This window comes from Phragmites australis, chromosome 9, assembly GCF_958298935.1.
Source record: "Phragmites australis chromosome 9, lpPhrAust1.1, whole genome shotgun sequence".
Classification (NCBI taxonomy): domain Eukaryota; kingdom Viridiplantae; phylum Streptophyta; class Magnoliopsida; order Poales; family Poaceae; genus Phragmites; species Phragmites australis.
In genome coordinates this window covers 13472018-13489546 of record NC_084929.1, presented here as the reverse complement: position 1 = coordinate 13489546, position 17529 = coordinate 13472018, and the positions used below count along the sequence as shown (strand labels likewise).

General features: G+C 43.9%; 1 pseudogene; it reads left to right on the top strand.

The window, feature by feature from the left end:
- Positions 1 to 2997: 2997 nt before the first annotated feature.
- On the top strand, positions 2998 to 5655 carry LOC133928003 (mediator of RNA polymerase II transcription subunit 33B-like; annotated as a pseudogene).
- Positions 5656 to 17529: the final 11874 nt, after the last annotated feature.

The following is a 17529-nucleotide window of genomic DNA, read 5'->3' as shown; positions in this document are numbered from 1 at the left end:
TCCTTCATGTCCAAGACAGTGCTCCGTTTCATGCACAACATTACAAAAGGTGAACAGTCAGTAACTAATCATTTGACACGAAGGAACAATAACTAGATGACAAAGAAGCCTCATGTGTTCATGCACACGTCAGTGCACATTGATGAAGCTGCTGCCTGAGACAGTGAATGTTCAAGAACTTGTTGCATCCAGTGTTCTTTCATGTCACATTAATTTGCTATATCCAATGCTCCTTCATATCACTCCGAGCATAGCCATGTTAGACTTCTTATAATATTAGTGTATGTGAGGATAGACAAATGAGAGAGAGAGCGTGAAGGAGGACTTAACAACCCTGCTCAGATTGCATCCATGAGAGGATTTAATGATGCAATATAATATTATGCATGCACAGGAGGCACAGCTAGCGCAGTACATACTACTGTCACTGATTCTTGATAGCATGTCAGACGAAGAAGAAAACAATAATCAGACGACAAAGAAGGCTCCTGTGTTTACACCAGTGCGAATTGATGAAGCTACTGCCTGAGCCAGTGCGTATTGATGAACCTGCTGCATCTAATGTTTCTTCATGTCACATTAATTTGTTATATCTAGTGTTTCTTCATATCACGTCACTTACTGACTATTCATCTTTTGTAATATTGCTCTTGACGATCTATACACATCATGATACATCTCTTAGCTATATAAACATGATACTACCTTCATTTCATCACACCTTCTATCCGGTGCTTACTTTATATACTTAATATAATATATACTTAAAGTACAAGAGTTATCTAAGTATGGATGACGAGCCGCTGCACATACGAAGAATAAGTATGTCTGCATGCTTAAGCCATGCGCGCCCGTACCAGCAGTGAAATATTTGTCCGAGGTCATGCGATCAAGTTAAAAAACCTGCCGTTTCGTACGATACAATGCACACATAAAAATAAATGCTTTGGCGCTCATATGAAAGGCGTTTACTCCGTTGTGCAGATACGATGCACGCGTGCGAAAACCAACACTCCGACGTGCACGTAAAGATAAATATCTCGTCATATTTGAGTAATGCAAAAATATGAGGCAAATAAATTGGAATCCGAACACAAGCCTCACAACACTTAAGCACCAAGGTGTGGAGGAATGCGAAGGGCCACTCGCGCATGTGTGAGCGCAAAAATCTGCCTGCACGCGTGAGTGGGTGCTTTGGTGTATCACAATGATGCATAACCGCGAATATATAGCAAATAAAGGTGATTAACGAGCAATAAATAAGAAGGTTGTAAGCTTCAACTTCATAAGACAGAACTACTACTTAGCACAGATATCAAGACGATCTATACAAATCTTGCCCTGCAATAATGCGTGCGTTGGAAAATACTCCCTAGTCTTTGAGCAATTTCAGCGAGCTAGATGCGATTAGTACTCACGACCCGTAAGACAATCCTAGATGCTTTGGAGCCCAGTACCATGCTTCAAAACCAGAAGCACATAAAAGGTGAAAGATGATTCCCATGCTCCGGGTGCACATGAAAGTAAATTTTTAATTAACCATAAATCACGTTAACACGGGAGTTCGACACCGTACGGTTTTTGCGAGCTTTGAACTCTGTAGCAGTTATCTAAGACATTGTGCATAGTTATTGGCTGCTATACAGCGCTGTGAGTATTAGAGTGATTCGGCTCGGTATTCTGTGAGATGTATGAACCTTCGGTTGCAATCTAGCTCTACGGAGGAAACCTGCAACTACAGGGACCCACATTCTCTAGCACATGCAGCAAGAGAGGAGCTGAGGAGTGAGGGCCGATCAGATGGCGATAGCTTTAAAAGAGCTTTCTACTGAAATTGAGTAAGAAAAGAGCTGCAGGGGCGCTGGCTAACTGCAGCGCGCTAGAGCACAGTATGTCTGCATAAAGGGTGGGCCTGTGACGCTTTGCCCACGAAGGTCTACTAAGGTCCAACCCATTAGGCCGGTGCACATGCGCACGGGGCGAAGTCTTCTTATCCGAAGGCCCATGCGCGAGGCTCGTCTGGCCAAAGGCTCACGCGCGGTTCGAAGGCCTTCGCCTGCTGTCCGAAGGCCTATGTGCACGGTCCGTCTAGCCGAAGGCCTATATGCGTGGTTCGAAGGTCTCTATTACTGTTCGAAGGTCTCTATTACTGTCCGAAGGTCATAGCGCAAGGCTTATCTGGTTGAAACACGCGAAAGGCCTCCGCTCGTTGTTCAAAGGCCTATGCACGTGGCACGAGGCTTGTTGCCAAAGGCCTACGCGCGCGATGCAGTCTGAAGGCCCATGTGCTCGGTTCGAAGCCTGTTTGGTCTGAAGGCCTTTTCACGTTTGGAACCGGATCCGTACCAATGGCATCATCTGTTATGATAATTATCATCAACAGTGATCGAATGAGTGCGTTCCATGCAAAGAGGAGTGGGGATATGAGAGAAATCACCCAGTCTATGCTCTTGACCCATTAGGTCCTTTATATATGTGGAGAAAGAGATGTAAATTTTACTTTTCAATCTTTAGTGAGATACAAATATTACAAGAAGACACTTAGACCTTTATATAGGTTGCTTTTTTATATAGATTAGGTCTTTTCTCCGAAAGTAATGCTCCAGGTTTTAAAAATGGAGTTAGTTGCGGGATGATGAAAGTAGGGGATGGACAAGGTCCTCATGACTATTGAGCAACAGGATAGGAAGAGCTCGACAAAATGTCGTCTCATTCACCAAAAGCGAGAGAAGATTTCAATGGAGCGAACACGCAGAGAAATTCACCTTTGACCCAATCATCCCATTCAGTGTCGCCGAGCAATCGACTCTTGAAGTGTGTCACGGCCGCTGACAAGGACACGAGCGTGTCATGGGCACCGTCTGATCCCCCCCCCCCCACCACTCCGCGTCAGCCGCTGCTGGCATTGCCCCCCTCCTCGTGAACAGCAGTGATGGATGATGCTGCCCTGCACCTCTGAATGAGCACTTGCTGTCGACCACTGCATTTCAAAATGCAATGGGTGTAAACTCTAGAGTTGCGGCGGATCTGTGCGATTGCGCCGACATTACCAACGGAGCCAATACTTCTACCGCTGAACATCACAGGAGAGGTAGATGTCGACGACATGGGAGACGGGGCTAATCAAGTATGGCCAAGGCTAACATAGTAGGACACTGTGGCTGCAGCAGTAGGAGTAGTAGGTGGCACCTGTCTGCCGCGGGGAGTTGTTTTTTTTATGTTAGTATAGAAGGAGAAAATTCCGCTGTTGCAACTTCAATAGCTATAACAGGAATAACAATACGCAAATTAGGGATGGTGAAAAAGGTGACCGCCCGCTATGCCACATGTAATACTGTTTTGACTTATTAAGAAACAGTTAACATTTATATATATTATGTTTATTTTTCCAAATTAAAATTAGTTTTCTAACATATTTAACTGCAAAATATTGGCATGTGGTGGCCATTATAAGGTTTGATATATGTTGTTTGAGTTGAAAATATGTAGGTTGAACCTAAAATTTACATTCTTTCGGGAACCTAAAATTTATATTTAAGGTTACCGATTGATGTTTCAAATTTAATCTAGTTTGACAAAAAAAAAACGAGAACTACTTAAACATAGCACTAAAATCAATATGCCCGGGACTTCCGTGGTGCTTTCGGGCATTCACTCTAGCGATTATCACCATTTAAACAAACGCTGCTCTGCTACTTTCTTTAGATGACCAAGTACTAAGTAAATTCGAATTAAACAGAATCGACATCCAATAAAAAAAGAATTAAACAGACCAATCTAGAACAAAGACAAGTGGAGAACTAAAATAAACTCATCGCGTATTAAAGCGCCACCACCTCGCCTCCCTCCTTTCCTTGTCGCACCAGCCCCAAACTCTCCCGCGCAAAGAGCAAAGCCGCCCCCTCCCCCCACCCCCCCCCCCCCCGGCCAACCCCCACGCCGGTGGCCGATGGCGGCCTCCGAGCTTGAGCGCCGCTCCTCCAGTTCACCGAGGCCGCGCGCTGCGCCCGCGAGGCTTCCGCCTCGGGCTGCCTCGCGCTCGCTCCGAAGCTGGTGGCGAACCTGTGCTTCGCGCACAACACGGCCGCGCTGTGGAGGCCGCTGAACCAGGCCATGGCGTCCCGCCTGGTGTACCCACTCCACACCCTCGCCCCCCTCACCCCAAGGTCCCGATCGAGCGTCGCTTCCGCTCTTGCTTTCCGTTGATCAATTCGATTTGGTACTAGTTTGAGTTGGGGGCGTTGAGTGCCATGCGATGCGCTGGTTTGCGGATTATTACGCTGCAGGGTGGTGCCGAACAGGCGGGAGTAGCCGGAGGCGTATAGGCTGTACCTCGAGCTGCTCGGCCGGTACACGGCCACTCCGGTTTGCTCGGAGCGCGCGGAGAAGAAGGCCATAAGCATCACTTGCTCCTCCATCCATCCGACTATGCTACAGTTTTAATTTGCTTTGAGCGAGGACTACTATACAGTTGCATACTTCACAAAAGAAAATATGTGCACGCGTGTACAACTTACAAACTTCCGAATTGGGTGGGTCCGCCGGCTGGGGGGTTGCCTGCGCTTTGCCAATAGATGTGCGGGGGAGGTGGAAACTAGATAGGCTGAAAGTGATTGCGAAATTCTTGGTCTTGGTCTTGAAAGGAAAAGGGCACTCCTTTTCATTTTGCGTACTATGGTTGGAAGACTTCCAAAGGCTAATTACTGCTCCTTTTAGGGTTGAGGTGGCTTTTCAAAAGAACTCTTCTTTTTCTACTTTAAATATAGTAATAAGTGTTAATAGAATTAATAAAGACTCTTATAAGTAACTGGATTACGCAACGCAGCATATTGCAGCACAAGAACCAAAAATCGACCAAGTTCCCCGGGTCCATGTGTCTGATTGAACTCTGTCTGTGTGCAAGGAAGATTACCAAGGGTGCAACATACCACATTACCACTCTTGCGCCTAATTGGACTAGCGCAGTCCATTCTTTTCTCGGCATCGAGTGCACATGTCCACATTGTGAGCTTCAGTTAGCCTATATGAATATTTTGGTAAGGTGTGTCATATGGAACGTAGGTCTTTTTGATTTTGGTAAACTAGTAATAAAGATCACACTTGAATGCACGCAAATAAAGTTTTTTATTTGGAGCCTTGATCCTGCCCATCTTTGTCAGGTTCTGGAGAAAATGTTGCCAATAGATTTTAGTTAACTTTGGATATAGCTTAATTTGTATTGCACTGTTCAATTCGTCCTCATTGTACTTCATACCGGTTGTATCAGCCGATTTATGTGTGATGAAGCGCTGTTCTAGTTTCACAACCACTCCAGGGGAACCAATTTTGTTTTAAATTATTGTATTTAGTTAAAATAAGTTTTCCGATAGAGACATATGATCTTCTCGAATGCTGCTAACTTTTTATTTGCATTTCTACGCAGGATAGCAAAATCTATTAATGATGCAATGCAGCTTTCACATAGATATGGTTTTGAACAATCGGATTTTGTACATACTGTTATTCCGTTCGTGTTAAGTCTTATCGAAATATTGACTGATTGCATTTTAGAAGATTCTGTCTTGTCAAATGTCACGTGCAGGTCATGGGTGGGTTTCTGTTTGTGTTTCTTCGTATCTCATCTACCAAACTTTGGCATTCCAGTTCTCCATATGATTTGGTTTCAACATCGATTCTACGTTTAAGACTTATGTCGGGCATATCAAGAGTTTTTCTTTTCTGATACGTATCAACATATATGTGCATGGAGGGGCATGAATTAATCAAGTCTTTCTCCAGTTGCTGTCCTCAGCATGCAGTAATTCTTTTCTAGATCTTTACAGGTAAAATTGACCAAAGTGGTTGTTATGTCACATTTGCCACATTCCAGAAGCAGCCAATAAGCAAGCCTTGTGTCAATATACCATCTCTTCCTAAACGACACACATGCATTGGATCGCTGGTTGCTAGCTTGCAAGGGACATCCTTGGGCCATTTCGACGACTCATGCATCAGGCTATGGCTTTTCCATAATAGAAGTTTTATTGACTCTCATCATTACATCAAATGAATATAATCGTATAAGAGTTGGCATCGGTCTCTGTATATATAAGATGCACACAAACACCTCGGTTAATTAGAAAATATCAAGTACAAAACCTCAAACATAACAGATAGACTAATTAGCTAAACTATGCCTAGAGGCGAATGGGCTTGTAGCCCGGTGGTAAACCTCTAAGGGTGGAGGGGGCTGGTTGGGGGCTCGAGCCCCTATTCTCGTATGCCCCCATCAAAAAGGCTCCAACAAAGACTCCGGGAAGGGGGTCCGGTGTTCAAAGTAAACTATGCCTAGAGCACTGTATTACTTCATCAACTACTATCAAAGGATGAACTCCTCAAGCAGGGATCCTGAGGGACCCCCTTTGAGATTCGGCCTGAGGGATGATTCTAAATCCACATCGTACGTGGATTTAATGCGAGTATGTGAGATGTAGGCGGGACGGATGATCAGCTGCTAGTGGGAGTAAATGCTCGAGGAATTTTAGACAAGTTCGGGCCGCACGGAGCGTAATACCCTACTCCTGTGTATATGCTATTAATGCTCTAGAAATGCCTTTCTCTGGATCTCTTGTGTTACAAGGTTTTTTGTCTAAGTCTAGAGCTTCGGTCTTCAAGTGCCGACCTCTAACTGTGTGCTAGAGCTTCTTCTTCTTCGATTCATTCTGGCGTGTCTTCAGCTTATCCAACTTGTTCTTCTCCAAGGTGCACCCCTCTTTTATCATGTCAGGGGAGGCTTGGCGTGCACAGAAAAGAGGGCACGAGTTCCCATGAGCCATAAATGAAAAGCAACCATCATGGGGTTGCAGCTTGATGTAACGGGAGGTTAAAAATGCGTCCTCGGCCGGTCCTGTCGTCCATTACGCCACCTTTTAGTGGGTGCAGCAGGGGGGCCCACCGGGCAGCTACCGAGCAACCCCGCGTGCCCCTCGGTCAGAGCAGGTCTGACACAGCAGGTGGTAGGCGATATACTTTGAGCCCAGCGACGATATCTCCAAGCCGCGCAGGGTGACGTGCGATGGGACCCGTCGCATAAAATGCCCCCACGCCTTCCTGCCAGGCGGTGGCAGGGACTGATGTACTCAGTACAATAGGCGTTGGGGGAGTGGTTGGAAGTGACAGGCCATGCTCCCTCTTAAATGCAGCATTGGGCCTCTCACCAATTGACACCTCACCGCTGAGCCTTTGTAGGGTCCACCGGCAAGGGGCTTCTCAGGTCCTCGGGGAACTCTGGGTGCTCGGGGACTACTGATCATAGCCCCGAGCATCCTCTCCTGGATATGTCTCTTCTCGGTCCTTGGGGAACTCCGGGTACTCGGGGGGCCACTGTTCATGGCCCTGAGCACCCCTCCCGGAACTGGCTTTTCTCGGGTCCTCGGGGAACTACGGGTACTCGGGGACCACTGTTCATGGCCCCGAGCACCCCTCCCGGAACTGTGTCTTCTCGGGTCCTCGGGGAACTACGGGTACTCGGGGACCACTGTTCATTGCCCCGAGTACCCTTTCCGGAACTGTGTCTTCTCGGGTCCTCTGGGAACTACGGGTACTCGGGGACCACTGTTTATGGCCCCGAGCGCCCCTTCTGGAACTGGGTCTTCTCGGGCCTCGGGAGATGGTCCCCGAGGGAAGGCGCCACGTGGCATTTGCTGTCCTGGCCTCGGGACTTGGGGACCCCTGGTTCCCATGTCACCGACAATTACGTAGCTAAATTGGGCTAAAAATGGTGAACAATGCCGTAGAATAGACTAATGTTGGACCCAAACCAGCCACCACCCGAAAATGTGGGGGACGAACTCACCATCAGAAAATCTAGAACTAGATTTTCACCTAAAGAAACTTCCAAAGAATGCAGAAAACACCACAATACTGCCTTAGGAAGGGAAGGATGATTGAAGGCATTACCAGCACCATTGTGAGATCATGTGATGAAAAATTGGTTTGATTGATGAAATTGACAGCGCAAAGTGATTTAGCATAATGACATTTGGTTGCTGTTCATGAGTTGCTAAGATATGCTTGGATAGCATAGTTGGTTTGATGCGTTATCATTAGTTGGGTATGCTTATGTTAACATGGTTGTTTGCTTGGAGTTTGCGTGGTGTTGCATGAACTGATCTTGAGTTAAGTCAGGAAGAACTTGTGCTCGTACTCGATTGTTGTTTGATTCATGTGCAGGTGTTCATCAAAAGCGAACGTGGTTGATGTCGGATCGATGAACTAAGTTCAGGGAGGAACTGAGGTTCGGCGACTAGGTTCAGGAGGAACTGGAGTTGTGGTGATTGAGGATGTCATGCGGGACGTTCGAACTGAGAAAATAATACATATGGAGACAAGGCTTCGCGATGGACGTAGGAGGCATTCTGATCGTGAGAGGACGTGAAGACTAATTCGTGTTCAAGTCGGAGCAGGCACAAGGGAGTCACGTGGTGGCTGCACTTGAGACAAGAGTTAGTGTCAGAGATGGACTCTGAGTTAGTTATGTATATGCATGTATGCATGGGAGATGTGTATGCATGATTATGTAAGAGTTGTTGGCTAATTAGCTTAATTAGCGAAAGTTGTTTGACCTATTGTGTTTAGAGGAGGATAGAGACCAGATTGAATATGATAGAGAGTTGTAGTTTGATTCGGTCACGTTTGTGCGTGTGGCTGCCCTAGAAATAGAGAGGTCTGTTGTATTTGGTAGGCAAGTGCGTAGAACGCAGCAGAGAGATAGAGAAACTCGAGAAAAGGTGTTTTGGGATTTTGTGGAAATCCTTGTTGGATACTTTAGAGAGGCATCTTGTAAACTTATCTATACAATGAAAATATGTTTAATAACTTGATGAGTTGTTGATTCGGAATTTTCTCTTTGTTTTATGTTCTGCATGCTCGGTTTTGGTTTTCATTTAATTTCATGTATCTATAAAGTTTTATCTTGATTTAATCCATCCAAAATCTTACTAGAATATCTAGTGTTTGATCTGAGAAAATTTCGAGTGAATTTGGTTTTGTCAACTCGACTATGTTTTGATCTACTCGATACTAGTCGACATAGTCTACTTCGACTAGAAATAACTTTTGATTCACATATCCGATTTACTTAATATTTATTGGGTTAGTTTCGTATTTGAATCTAGTTTCTACTGACCAAATTTGAGAGCAATCTGACCAGTAGATCTGTCTGTACATCGTTTTTACTAGAGTATGTACATTTTATTTCAAGTGGAATACCGAGTATAAATCGAGTTTCGATTTGGGTGAGCTAATTTTTGAATTTGGTTTCTGCAATCATTCACCCCCCTCTAATTGGGTATTTTATGCATATTCGATCCTACAGGTCATCGATAGAAAGCCGATCATGGCTTTATCCTGGTGCTCCCACACCAAACCAGGAGGGGGCCAAAACGCAGGATGAGCTATATCGGCCCAAGGAGGCCAAAAACAACAGCGAGCGCCGCCCAAACCCCACAATGAAACTGCGCCTCAACTACAAAAAGCTGCCTACAAAAAAACACCACTCACACTAGATCGCCATCAAGTGGATCTAGACATGAAGATCACGTGAATCACTGTCGCGAGAATCCCGAGAGGGGGCCATGAAAATTGCGCCGCCACCATGAAGGAGTCGGTCGCCCACACATCTCGCCAAGTGTGCAAAGACGACATATAGGAAGCGACAATGAATGCCCTACCACCGCCACCCATGAAGATAGGCTGCCGCTACACAGGATCCCTACTATCCAGGCTATCAATGCGTGGATAAGAACTGGTGCCTGACAAAAGGAGCCGACACACTAAACCGAAGAAGAGACACCACTAAAACAAGGTTCACGCGCATGAAACCACAACAAAATACCATGCTGCATGGCACCCATGAGCGCCATATGTTGGGAAATTCAGAAGCACAGTAGAGGGAGCCCTGGTAGTGTGCCAGCCACCGGCGCGAAACTTGGAGGCAGTGGGCAGCCAAGCTGTCCATACTTACCTGACGTGCAGAACTTGTCAATGGCAATGTGAAGATCCATCCACGGGCTCCTACGTGCGGAAAGCCCTAGCTACCGCCACATGGAACCTAGAGATCCAACACCACCACAAAGACCCCAGCGATGGCGTGGTCAAGCCAAAGAGGATATGGCCACCAAACGGCTATCGCCATTAGATCTAGAAGAGAAAGGGAGGAAGGAAGGAAGGGAGAAGAAAGGAGGGAGAGAGGCTACGATGGAGGCAACTTATCTTTGTAACTGGCTGCCACCACCATCTTGGATGATGTTGCCAGCAGTGACTGCAGCTAGCCTTTTGTTGAGGCAGGGAGCAACAAGGTTGTGTTGGTTGTGTCGAGTTTTTTTTTTCTAATTTAAATAGTTAAATAAATAGACTCCAGATAAAAAGATTTATAATAATAGACACCTACCGTCCTTGAGAGGGCTGTAGCCTGTCTTACCACCCTCTCATTGGGTGGTTAGGCGAGGGCAGTAGCCCCAGTCATGAACAGTGCCATGTGATGAACAATACTCATCGTTCAATTTTCCCTCCTATCTTCCCTGTTTAAAATAGTGATCTTCTGTTGCTTCAAAAATCCTAAATTCTTTTTTAATTGCTCCATAATCTATGTGCAACACATTTTAACTAGACACAACTAAAAATTCTATGTAGAATTTAAATTAAAATTCTCTAAAAAAAGTCTACTTTTATAACATATAACAATTGTTAGGACATCAAATAAATTCCTAAAAATCTGGAAAATTCACTAATATTCTTCTTATGTGATAAAATAATTTCTAAAATTATTTTTAGACCTAGTTTATATGGTGAAAAAGTGAGTTCCTTTGTAATGCTCAATTTATATGTATTTTTATAATTTCATGTGGTATTATTCTTTTAACTCAATTTGAATTCAAACATAAAACTAGGGCTAAAAATAATTTTAGAAATTATTTCATCACATAAGAAAAATATTAGTGAATTATTCTAGATTATTGGGAATTTATTTGATGCCCTAACCATTGCTAGAAGTTATAAAAGTAGTTTTTTTTGGAGAATTTTAGTTTAAATTGTACATAGGCTTTTTAGTGGATCCAATTAAAATGGGTTGCGCATGGATTATAGAACACGTGCAAAATTTTTTAGGATTTTTAGAGCAATAAAGACTAATTTTTTAAATAGAGAAAATAAGAGAGGAAATTGAACGTTGAGGAGGGCTATCCGCTTAAAAATAAAAAAACACTCAGTTGTGTCACCCGACGAGAGACACGAAGGCCTCTCATCAGGCTACTTAACTAAATTAGGCCCAAAGCTCATTCAAGGATCCTTGTACTACAGTTTGTGCCATTCAATGTCATTGTAGCCAGTACCCCGGCCCAGCCCACAAAATGTGCCTTGAGCCCATGGAGCTTTAAGCACTTGGCCATCCTTGTCCAATTGATCACCTTGTTCGCCAAAATTGGAGGGGACATATAAGATTTTTAATAAGCTCAGCTAGTACATCCTTGTTAATCTTCAGAGTATCCTTGGTATATATGCAAGCCGTGCCTTAGTTCTATCATAAGACTATAAACTTGCAGCACTAGTGAAATACGTTACCATTGTTCTGACAGGTTCATAAAGACAACTTTGGAAAATCGATAGAATTTATGCTCTCGCTCTTAGTACAAAAAACTGTTAGGTGCACGCTGGGGTAGGGGACTTTTTGCCCCCTTGCTGGATCTGCCCCTGATATATGCTCTATATCTTCAGAGCCTTTGATGAAACCTTCAGCTCTTGTGGTGCCTTAGTAGCTTGACATTTTTTTAGTCAATTGATTCCATTTTCTCCATGGGCTACTATATTTTCTAAACACCACACGCTACTTTTGTCAACCAAGTGCATACCACAAGTTCACTTATTGACAACCTTTTTTTTTTTCTGAAAACAGTGGATCTTCTACTAAAAGAAAAACTCTCTGAATTTACCGTTGTTTTGTAAAAAAAAGAATTCGTAGCTAGGCTGCATGGGTTTGATTAGAAAACAAATTCTACTTGGTTTACCAAGGTTGTCTATGCATTGCCTTGCCATATCGTACTAGCATTCCCACTTGCAGAACCGATGATAATAACTCCTTCCATTTTTTTTTCCCGAACGGACGGCAGGAGCTTACCAATTTTATATTAGAAGGAATAAAAAGAAGATTAAAAAAACACACTCATATATCCTCTTAAAACTACCAATTGGGCAATGACCATGAGAGCTAGATTTCTCCTAGAGCTACACTGAGGCTCCAGTCATACCAATGCTACAGAAATGAAAAAATAAACCGGAGAAGGGGGGCGATTTAAATCGTGTTTGTCCTGGTCGCACCATCAAGAGCCTCCATATTTTCTGGGAAAGCTAGTTGTCATTGGTCAATGTCCTCTTTGATTCTGTAAGCAATTTTGATTGGCGGCAGTGAAGCGTTGTGAAAAGTTCTACGGTTGCGCTCTTTCCAAACGTTCCACCAAAAGTAGATTAATGCACCTATTTTATCGAAGTCTGCCACCATCCTTTGATTGTGGTTCGATCCTTGAGATACGAAAGCCCAATGATCCCTAGCCAGTTTACAAATTCGTCCCAAACTGCAATGGTGAAGTTGCAATCCTTACAAAGGTGGCCCGGGTTTTCTTCGCCATGACTGCATAGCTTGTAGGTTGGGTCATGTGGCCAACCACACTTCGCCAAGTTGTTGGCCATGAGAATTTTATTTTGTAGAAGCACCCATGCAAAGAATTTGCCTTTAGGTTTAGTTTTCGCCACCTAAATTTGCTTCATACTATGTTTCTTGATTGTTCCCACGAAATGGATTTTGTATACTGACTGTGTGGAATATTGCCCTAGGGTTGTCCATCGCCAAGTGATATTATCTTGAGCGTCTGGATTTAGTGATAAGCCTTGTAAGCTCTCCTAGAGAAGCACTAGTTGATCTAGCTCTTGGCTTGTTTCCAGTCGGCCATGCTGGACACCACCATGTAGTCTTCCAATAGTCTCACTGTCAGGTCTCTTGGGAAAGCCGCCATAGGAGATGTCTTGTCCGGGTCTACGCCAAGAGACGTTGGCTGTGCTTGGAGGTGCTCTTAGGGCTTCAAGGTAGCAGATCTTCCTGGAAGAGTGGTTGTGGCTCTACAGTGGGGTCGAGGATTTGTTCCTGACAATGTGTTTGAAAATAACAGGGTTATCTTTGTTGATCAAAGATCGAGCATGAAGCGAGGCATACGCGATGTATACAAGTTCAGACCTCCGGTTGAAGTAATATCCTACATCCTGTGTAGATGATTATGTGTATTTATTCACTCGAGTATAAAACAATGTGGCTAACCTATTACAAGGAGTAGATCGGATCTAGTCTAACCTAGAGCTCAAGTCGCTGAGTTCTTCCTGTGCTAAGGTCCTGATGCCTGCCTCTAATTGCCGAGAGAAAATAAGAGCCTCTCTCAGCGGGTCTGTATCCCCTCCTTATAAAAGGGTGATGTATCTCCTCCTATCCAATCGTAGTCGATAGGGAGTCCTTTTCCTTGTAGTCCAAGTAGATAGATCTGTCCTAGATACTAGTCTTCTCGAGTTGGGTAAGCAAACGATGCCTTCCTAGTATACACCTTCTGGATTCCGGACGTATCAGGTACAATGGATTTGGTTCCATGATATCTGAAGTTGTTAAGTATGCACACAACATACCCCGTCTATATATGGTATACTCCTTATGCGTATACCCAATAATTAGATATTTGACAGTAGCCCCCTAATTCTACTCAGCAGAGAGGATTTCTACAAGCACCTACTCGAGTACCGCCAAGTCCAAGTCTGGTCGAGTAAGGTAGATCAAACTCACAGTTGAAAGAGTAGAATAAGAAGAGGCTCTGTTCTAAGTATTGAGTTAAAACACTTTTGGGTCGAGCTCCCTATTGTTATCTGCACTTGAAACTCAATAAGGGCCAATAATATCGACTTCTCGACATACCTCTCTAAGTAAAGTTTAAAAACCTTTCAAAATTTAAAATGATGGGTATAGGAGCATTTAATGCTTGTAGAATGCATACGGGCTTACAACGATTCGCACGATGCTATCATCCCGCTTTTCACACCGAATGAAGCGCCATAATCTTTATCCGAATTAGAAACAATTTCCGAGTCTCATCTTGAGACAAGACCTATTTAATTGCCTAAGGGGAGAACTTCTCCATCATTATATTAGCCTCATTGCCTCCTTTGCAGTCTCACCCTTCAAGTTCATCCACCATTGTTTGCCTTCTACTCAAAGACTTCATCTTTTACTTTGGATCTTATAACGGAAACTCCTGATTGATCAACTTTGCCTTTAGGGGTGCTCGACACTATCTCCAACAAATTGCAACATTCAGAAGATTTTGCCTTCTGCTGTTGTGTTTGCACCTCATGGCGTGGAGTGTGTAGGACGACAGAATTTTCTCCTTGGATCCTGAAGGGACCGTTCATGCACGAGGATGGCTTGGTGGTGGTCCATTGGGGAAGTGAAGCAATTTTCAACCTTCATCTTCGAAGTTTAGTCAGCGGTAGCTGGGAGATGGTTGGGGCCTCAAACGGGCTCTTGATCATCATCGAGTGAGGGCATCAGATCAAAGGTAGGGTAATTAACCTAGTGACTAGATGGTTCTGTAATCTCTTATCATTTTCCTATGATGCATTCTGGGTGAACCTAGGGGGTTCGCAGTGCGTAAGGATGAGAAATTATTCATCATCATTGTTCTAAGGATGTCGTTCTTTCATCTTCAGATGATGAAGGGAGTGCTTGTTTATCTTATCAATGGACAAGCACAATGGTTTCATATCTCTAGTGGCAAGTTTTGGTGGCGTATTTTGGATTTTCTGGATGGAGTGGCTTCAAGAGATCCATTGGGAACTGTGGTGACACTGGAACAATCAATGCCCGAGTTTGAGATCTAGCAACCTGGTCTAAGTGGTTTTCAAATGCTCCTGGTCGAGTCTTGTGCATTTTTCTTGAAGGTTGGTGAGAAAATTGATGATCTAGTCGAGCACAATGCATTGATGCCGTTTTCCCTCCACGCATTTGGTAAGGACATTTGGGAGCCACTAGAATGGGAGGTTATTCCTTGGATGAAAGAAAGATCAATTTTGCACCTCTGAAGCCGTACCATTAGTACCTCAAGTTACTAACCATAGTCGAGTTCTTAGCTTCCACCAAGTGAACTCTGCTTACCATCGGGACGATTATGACATGCTTGAGGTTTCCTATCATGATGAGGTTTCCAACACCATAAAATCCCTTGACGGGAATTTCAAGTGGCACTTTTGTAAATGGGTATCACCGAAGTTTTCTCCTTAGTCGAGTAGTAGGATTCTTGTCTGGTGGTTGCAATGAATCATTGTTGATATTTTACCTATCTAACATGATATTGTCACTATTTCCTTATCGATGAAATAGAGTTACCATGAGTATGTGTAATCTTGATCCGTAGGCGTGTAGACCACCTTCAAGACTTATTGATCTAATATTATTAATATCTGAAAACTCAACTAGACAAATCGTCAGATGCATGGCTCTGAGTAACCACTCGAGACAACCATAAGAACAAGGAAAAGACTTAGTGTAAAAATAGAAAATAATGATGACCTTTTGCAAACATTCACTGAATTGCATGCTTGACCAGTGTACGAACATGAACTTGGCAGATAACACACATGGGATCGACTAGAACTTCATAACCTTTTTTTAGTCATTAGGTATGAGATATCTAACAATCTCTTGTGTTGTTATGCTTTATTAGGTGTATTTGTCCATCATCAACCCAATATATGCCTCTACTGGTTCTTATCTAAAGGAGTCGATGCAAAGCCAGATAAACTTTTGCAAAAGATATATACAAAATTTATGAAAAGTATTATTATTTTTTAGCCCTGACTCTATGGTCGAGGAGAAGATTACTCGATCTAAAGTTGGTGAGAAAGTGAAGCAAGAAACACCAAAAAAGTATGATGTAGCCCCTGACTCTCCACTCGATAGCTAGATCGTGTGGAGAGTAGATCATAAGCATCGACTCTTGTTTCTCAACCATGTACTCGATGACTCCAACCCCTGAGCATGTTGTTGAGATTATGTTATGGTCATTAGGTGTATTCGAATAGTGGGCAGGTGAGCATTAAAAAACCGACTCCCGTTCATGCTTATTTTCACCACAACCTTTGATTTGATGTGAAATAATGAGTGGTAAAGTAGTTTTCTGCCCATCCTATATGCCCATGCTAATTTGATGATAATCTTAAAAGTCATCTAGAAAACATAGTAATGCACAACCTTCCATGGAGTTGATGATCTGGTCAATATGAGGAAGAGGGAAAGTGTCTTTGGGACAGGCTTTGTTTAGGTCGGTGAAGTCGACACACATCCTCCCTCTGCCATTGGTTTTCTTGACGATGATGGGATGCGCCAGCCATGTAGGATGATGAACCTCTCGAATAAAGCTCACCTTTAGGAGTTTGTTGATGTCCTCTTGGATGGCTTGCTTCTTATCCTCCGCAAATCTTCACTGCTTCTGCACCACAGGTTTGGAGTCAGGCTTAACAGCTAGTTGATGTTCAATCACCTCCCTAGGGACTCCAGGCACATCAGTCGGTTGCCACGCAAACACGTCTTGGTTTTCCCAGAGAAAAGTGATAAGCTCGAGTTCCTATTTAGGGCCGAGGTTAGTCCCAACTTCAACCATCTTGGTTGGTTTAGACAGGTTGAGGGGCATTGCCTTGATGCCACCATCACCCCTTTTGTTATCGGCGTCGTCACTGGTCTCACCCTTGGTGGCATCATTGGACTTGGAAGTATTAGCAAGACTTACAAACTTTGAGTCCTTGATCTCAACAGTGGTTTGATGCTTTTGACGCTTGCAATCCACAACCTTAGAAGTGGTTGCTACTCGGCTGAGGTGTTCGACCATGTCCAGTCTCTGCTTGTCACATTTGACTACTGCACATTGATCTCCCTTGATAGTTATGATCCCTTTGGGACCCAGGATCTTGAGCTTCTGATATGCATAGTGCACCACTACCATAAACTTACTTGGCATTGGCAGCCCAGGATCATGTTGTACGCCATCTCAAAGTCCGCAACATCGAAGGTAAGCTTCTCTGTACAGAAGTTGTTGGGCATACCAAATGTAACTAGCAACTCGATCTGGCCCAAGGGCATGGTCGATGAGTTGGGGGTTATGCCATAGAAAGGCTTGACTCTTGCCTTAAGCTTCGGACTCTAAACCCCCATCTTGTCTAGGGGGTCTTGGCAAAGATGAGATAAAACAAACTACCCCTGTCAACTAAGGTTCGGGAAACTTTAATGTTGAAGATTGTCAGCTGGGCCATGATTGGGTATCGACCAGAGTGTAGAACTGCAGCTGGATGATCAACTTGATTGAAAATAATCAGAACCTCCGACCACTTGAGATATCGAGTAGGCCTAGTCTGCGCTAAATTGACCTCTCATTCGACCGCTGTGTACTGGCTCTTAGATTCATACGAGGCGGA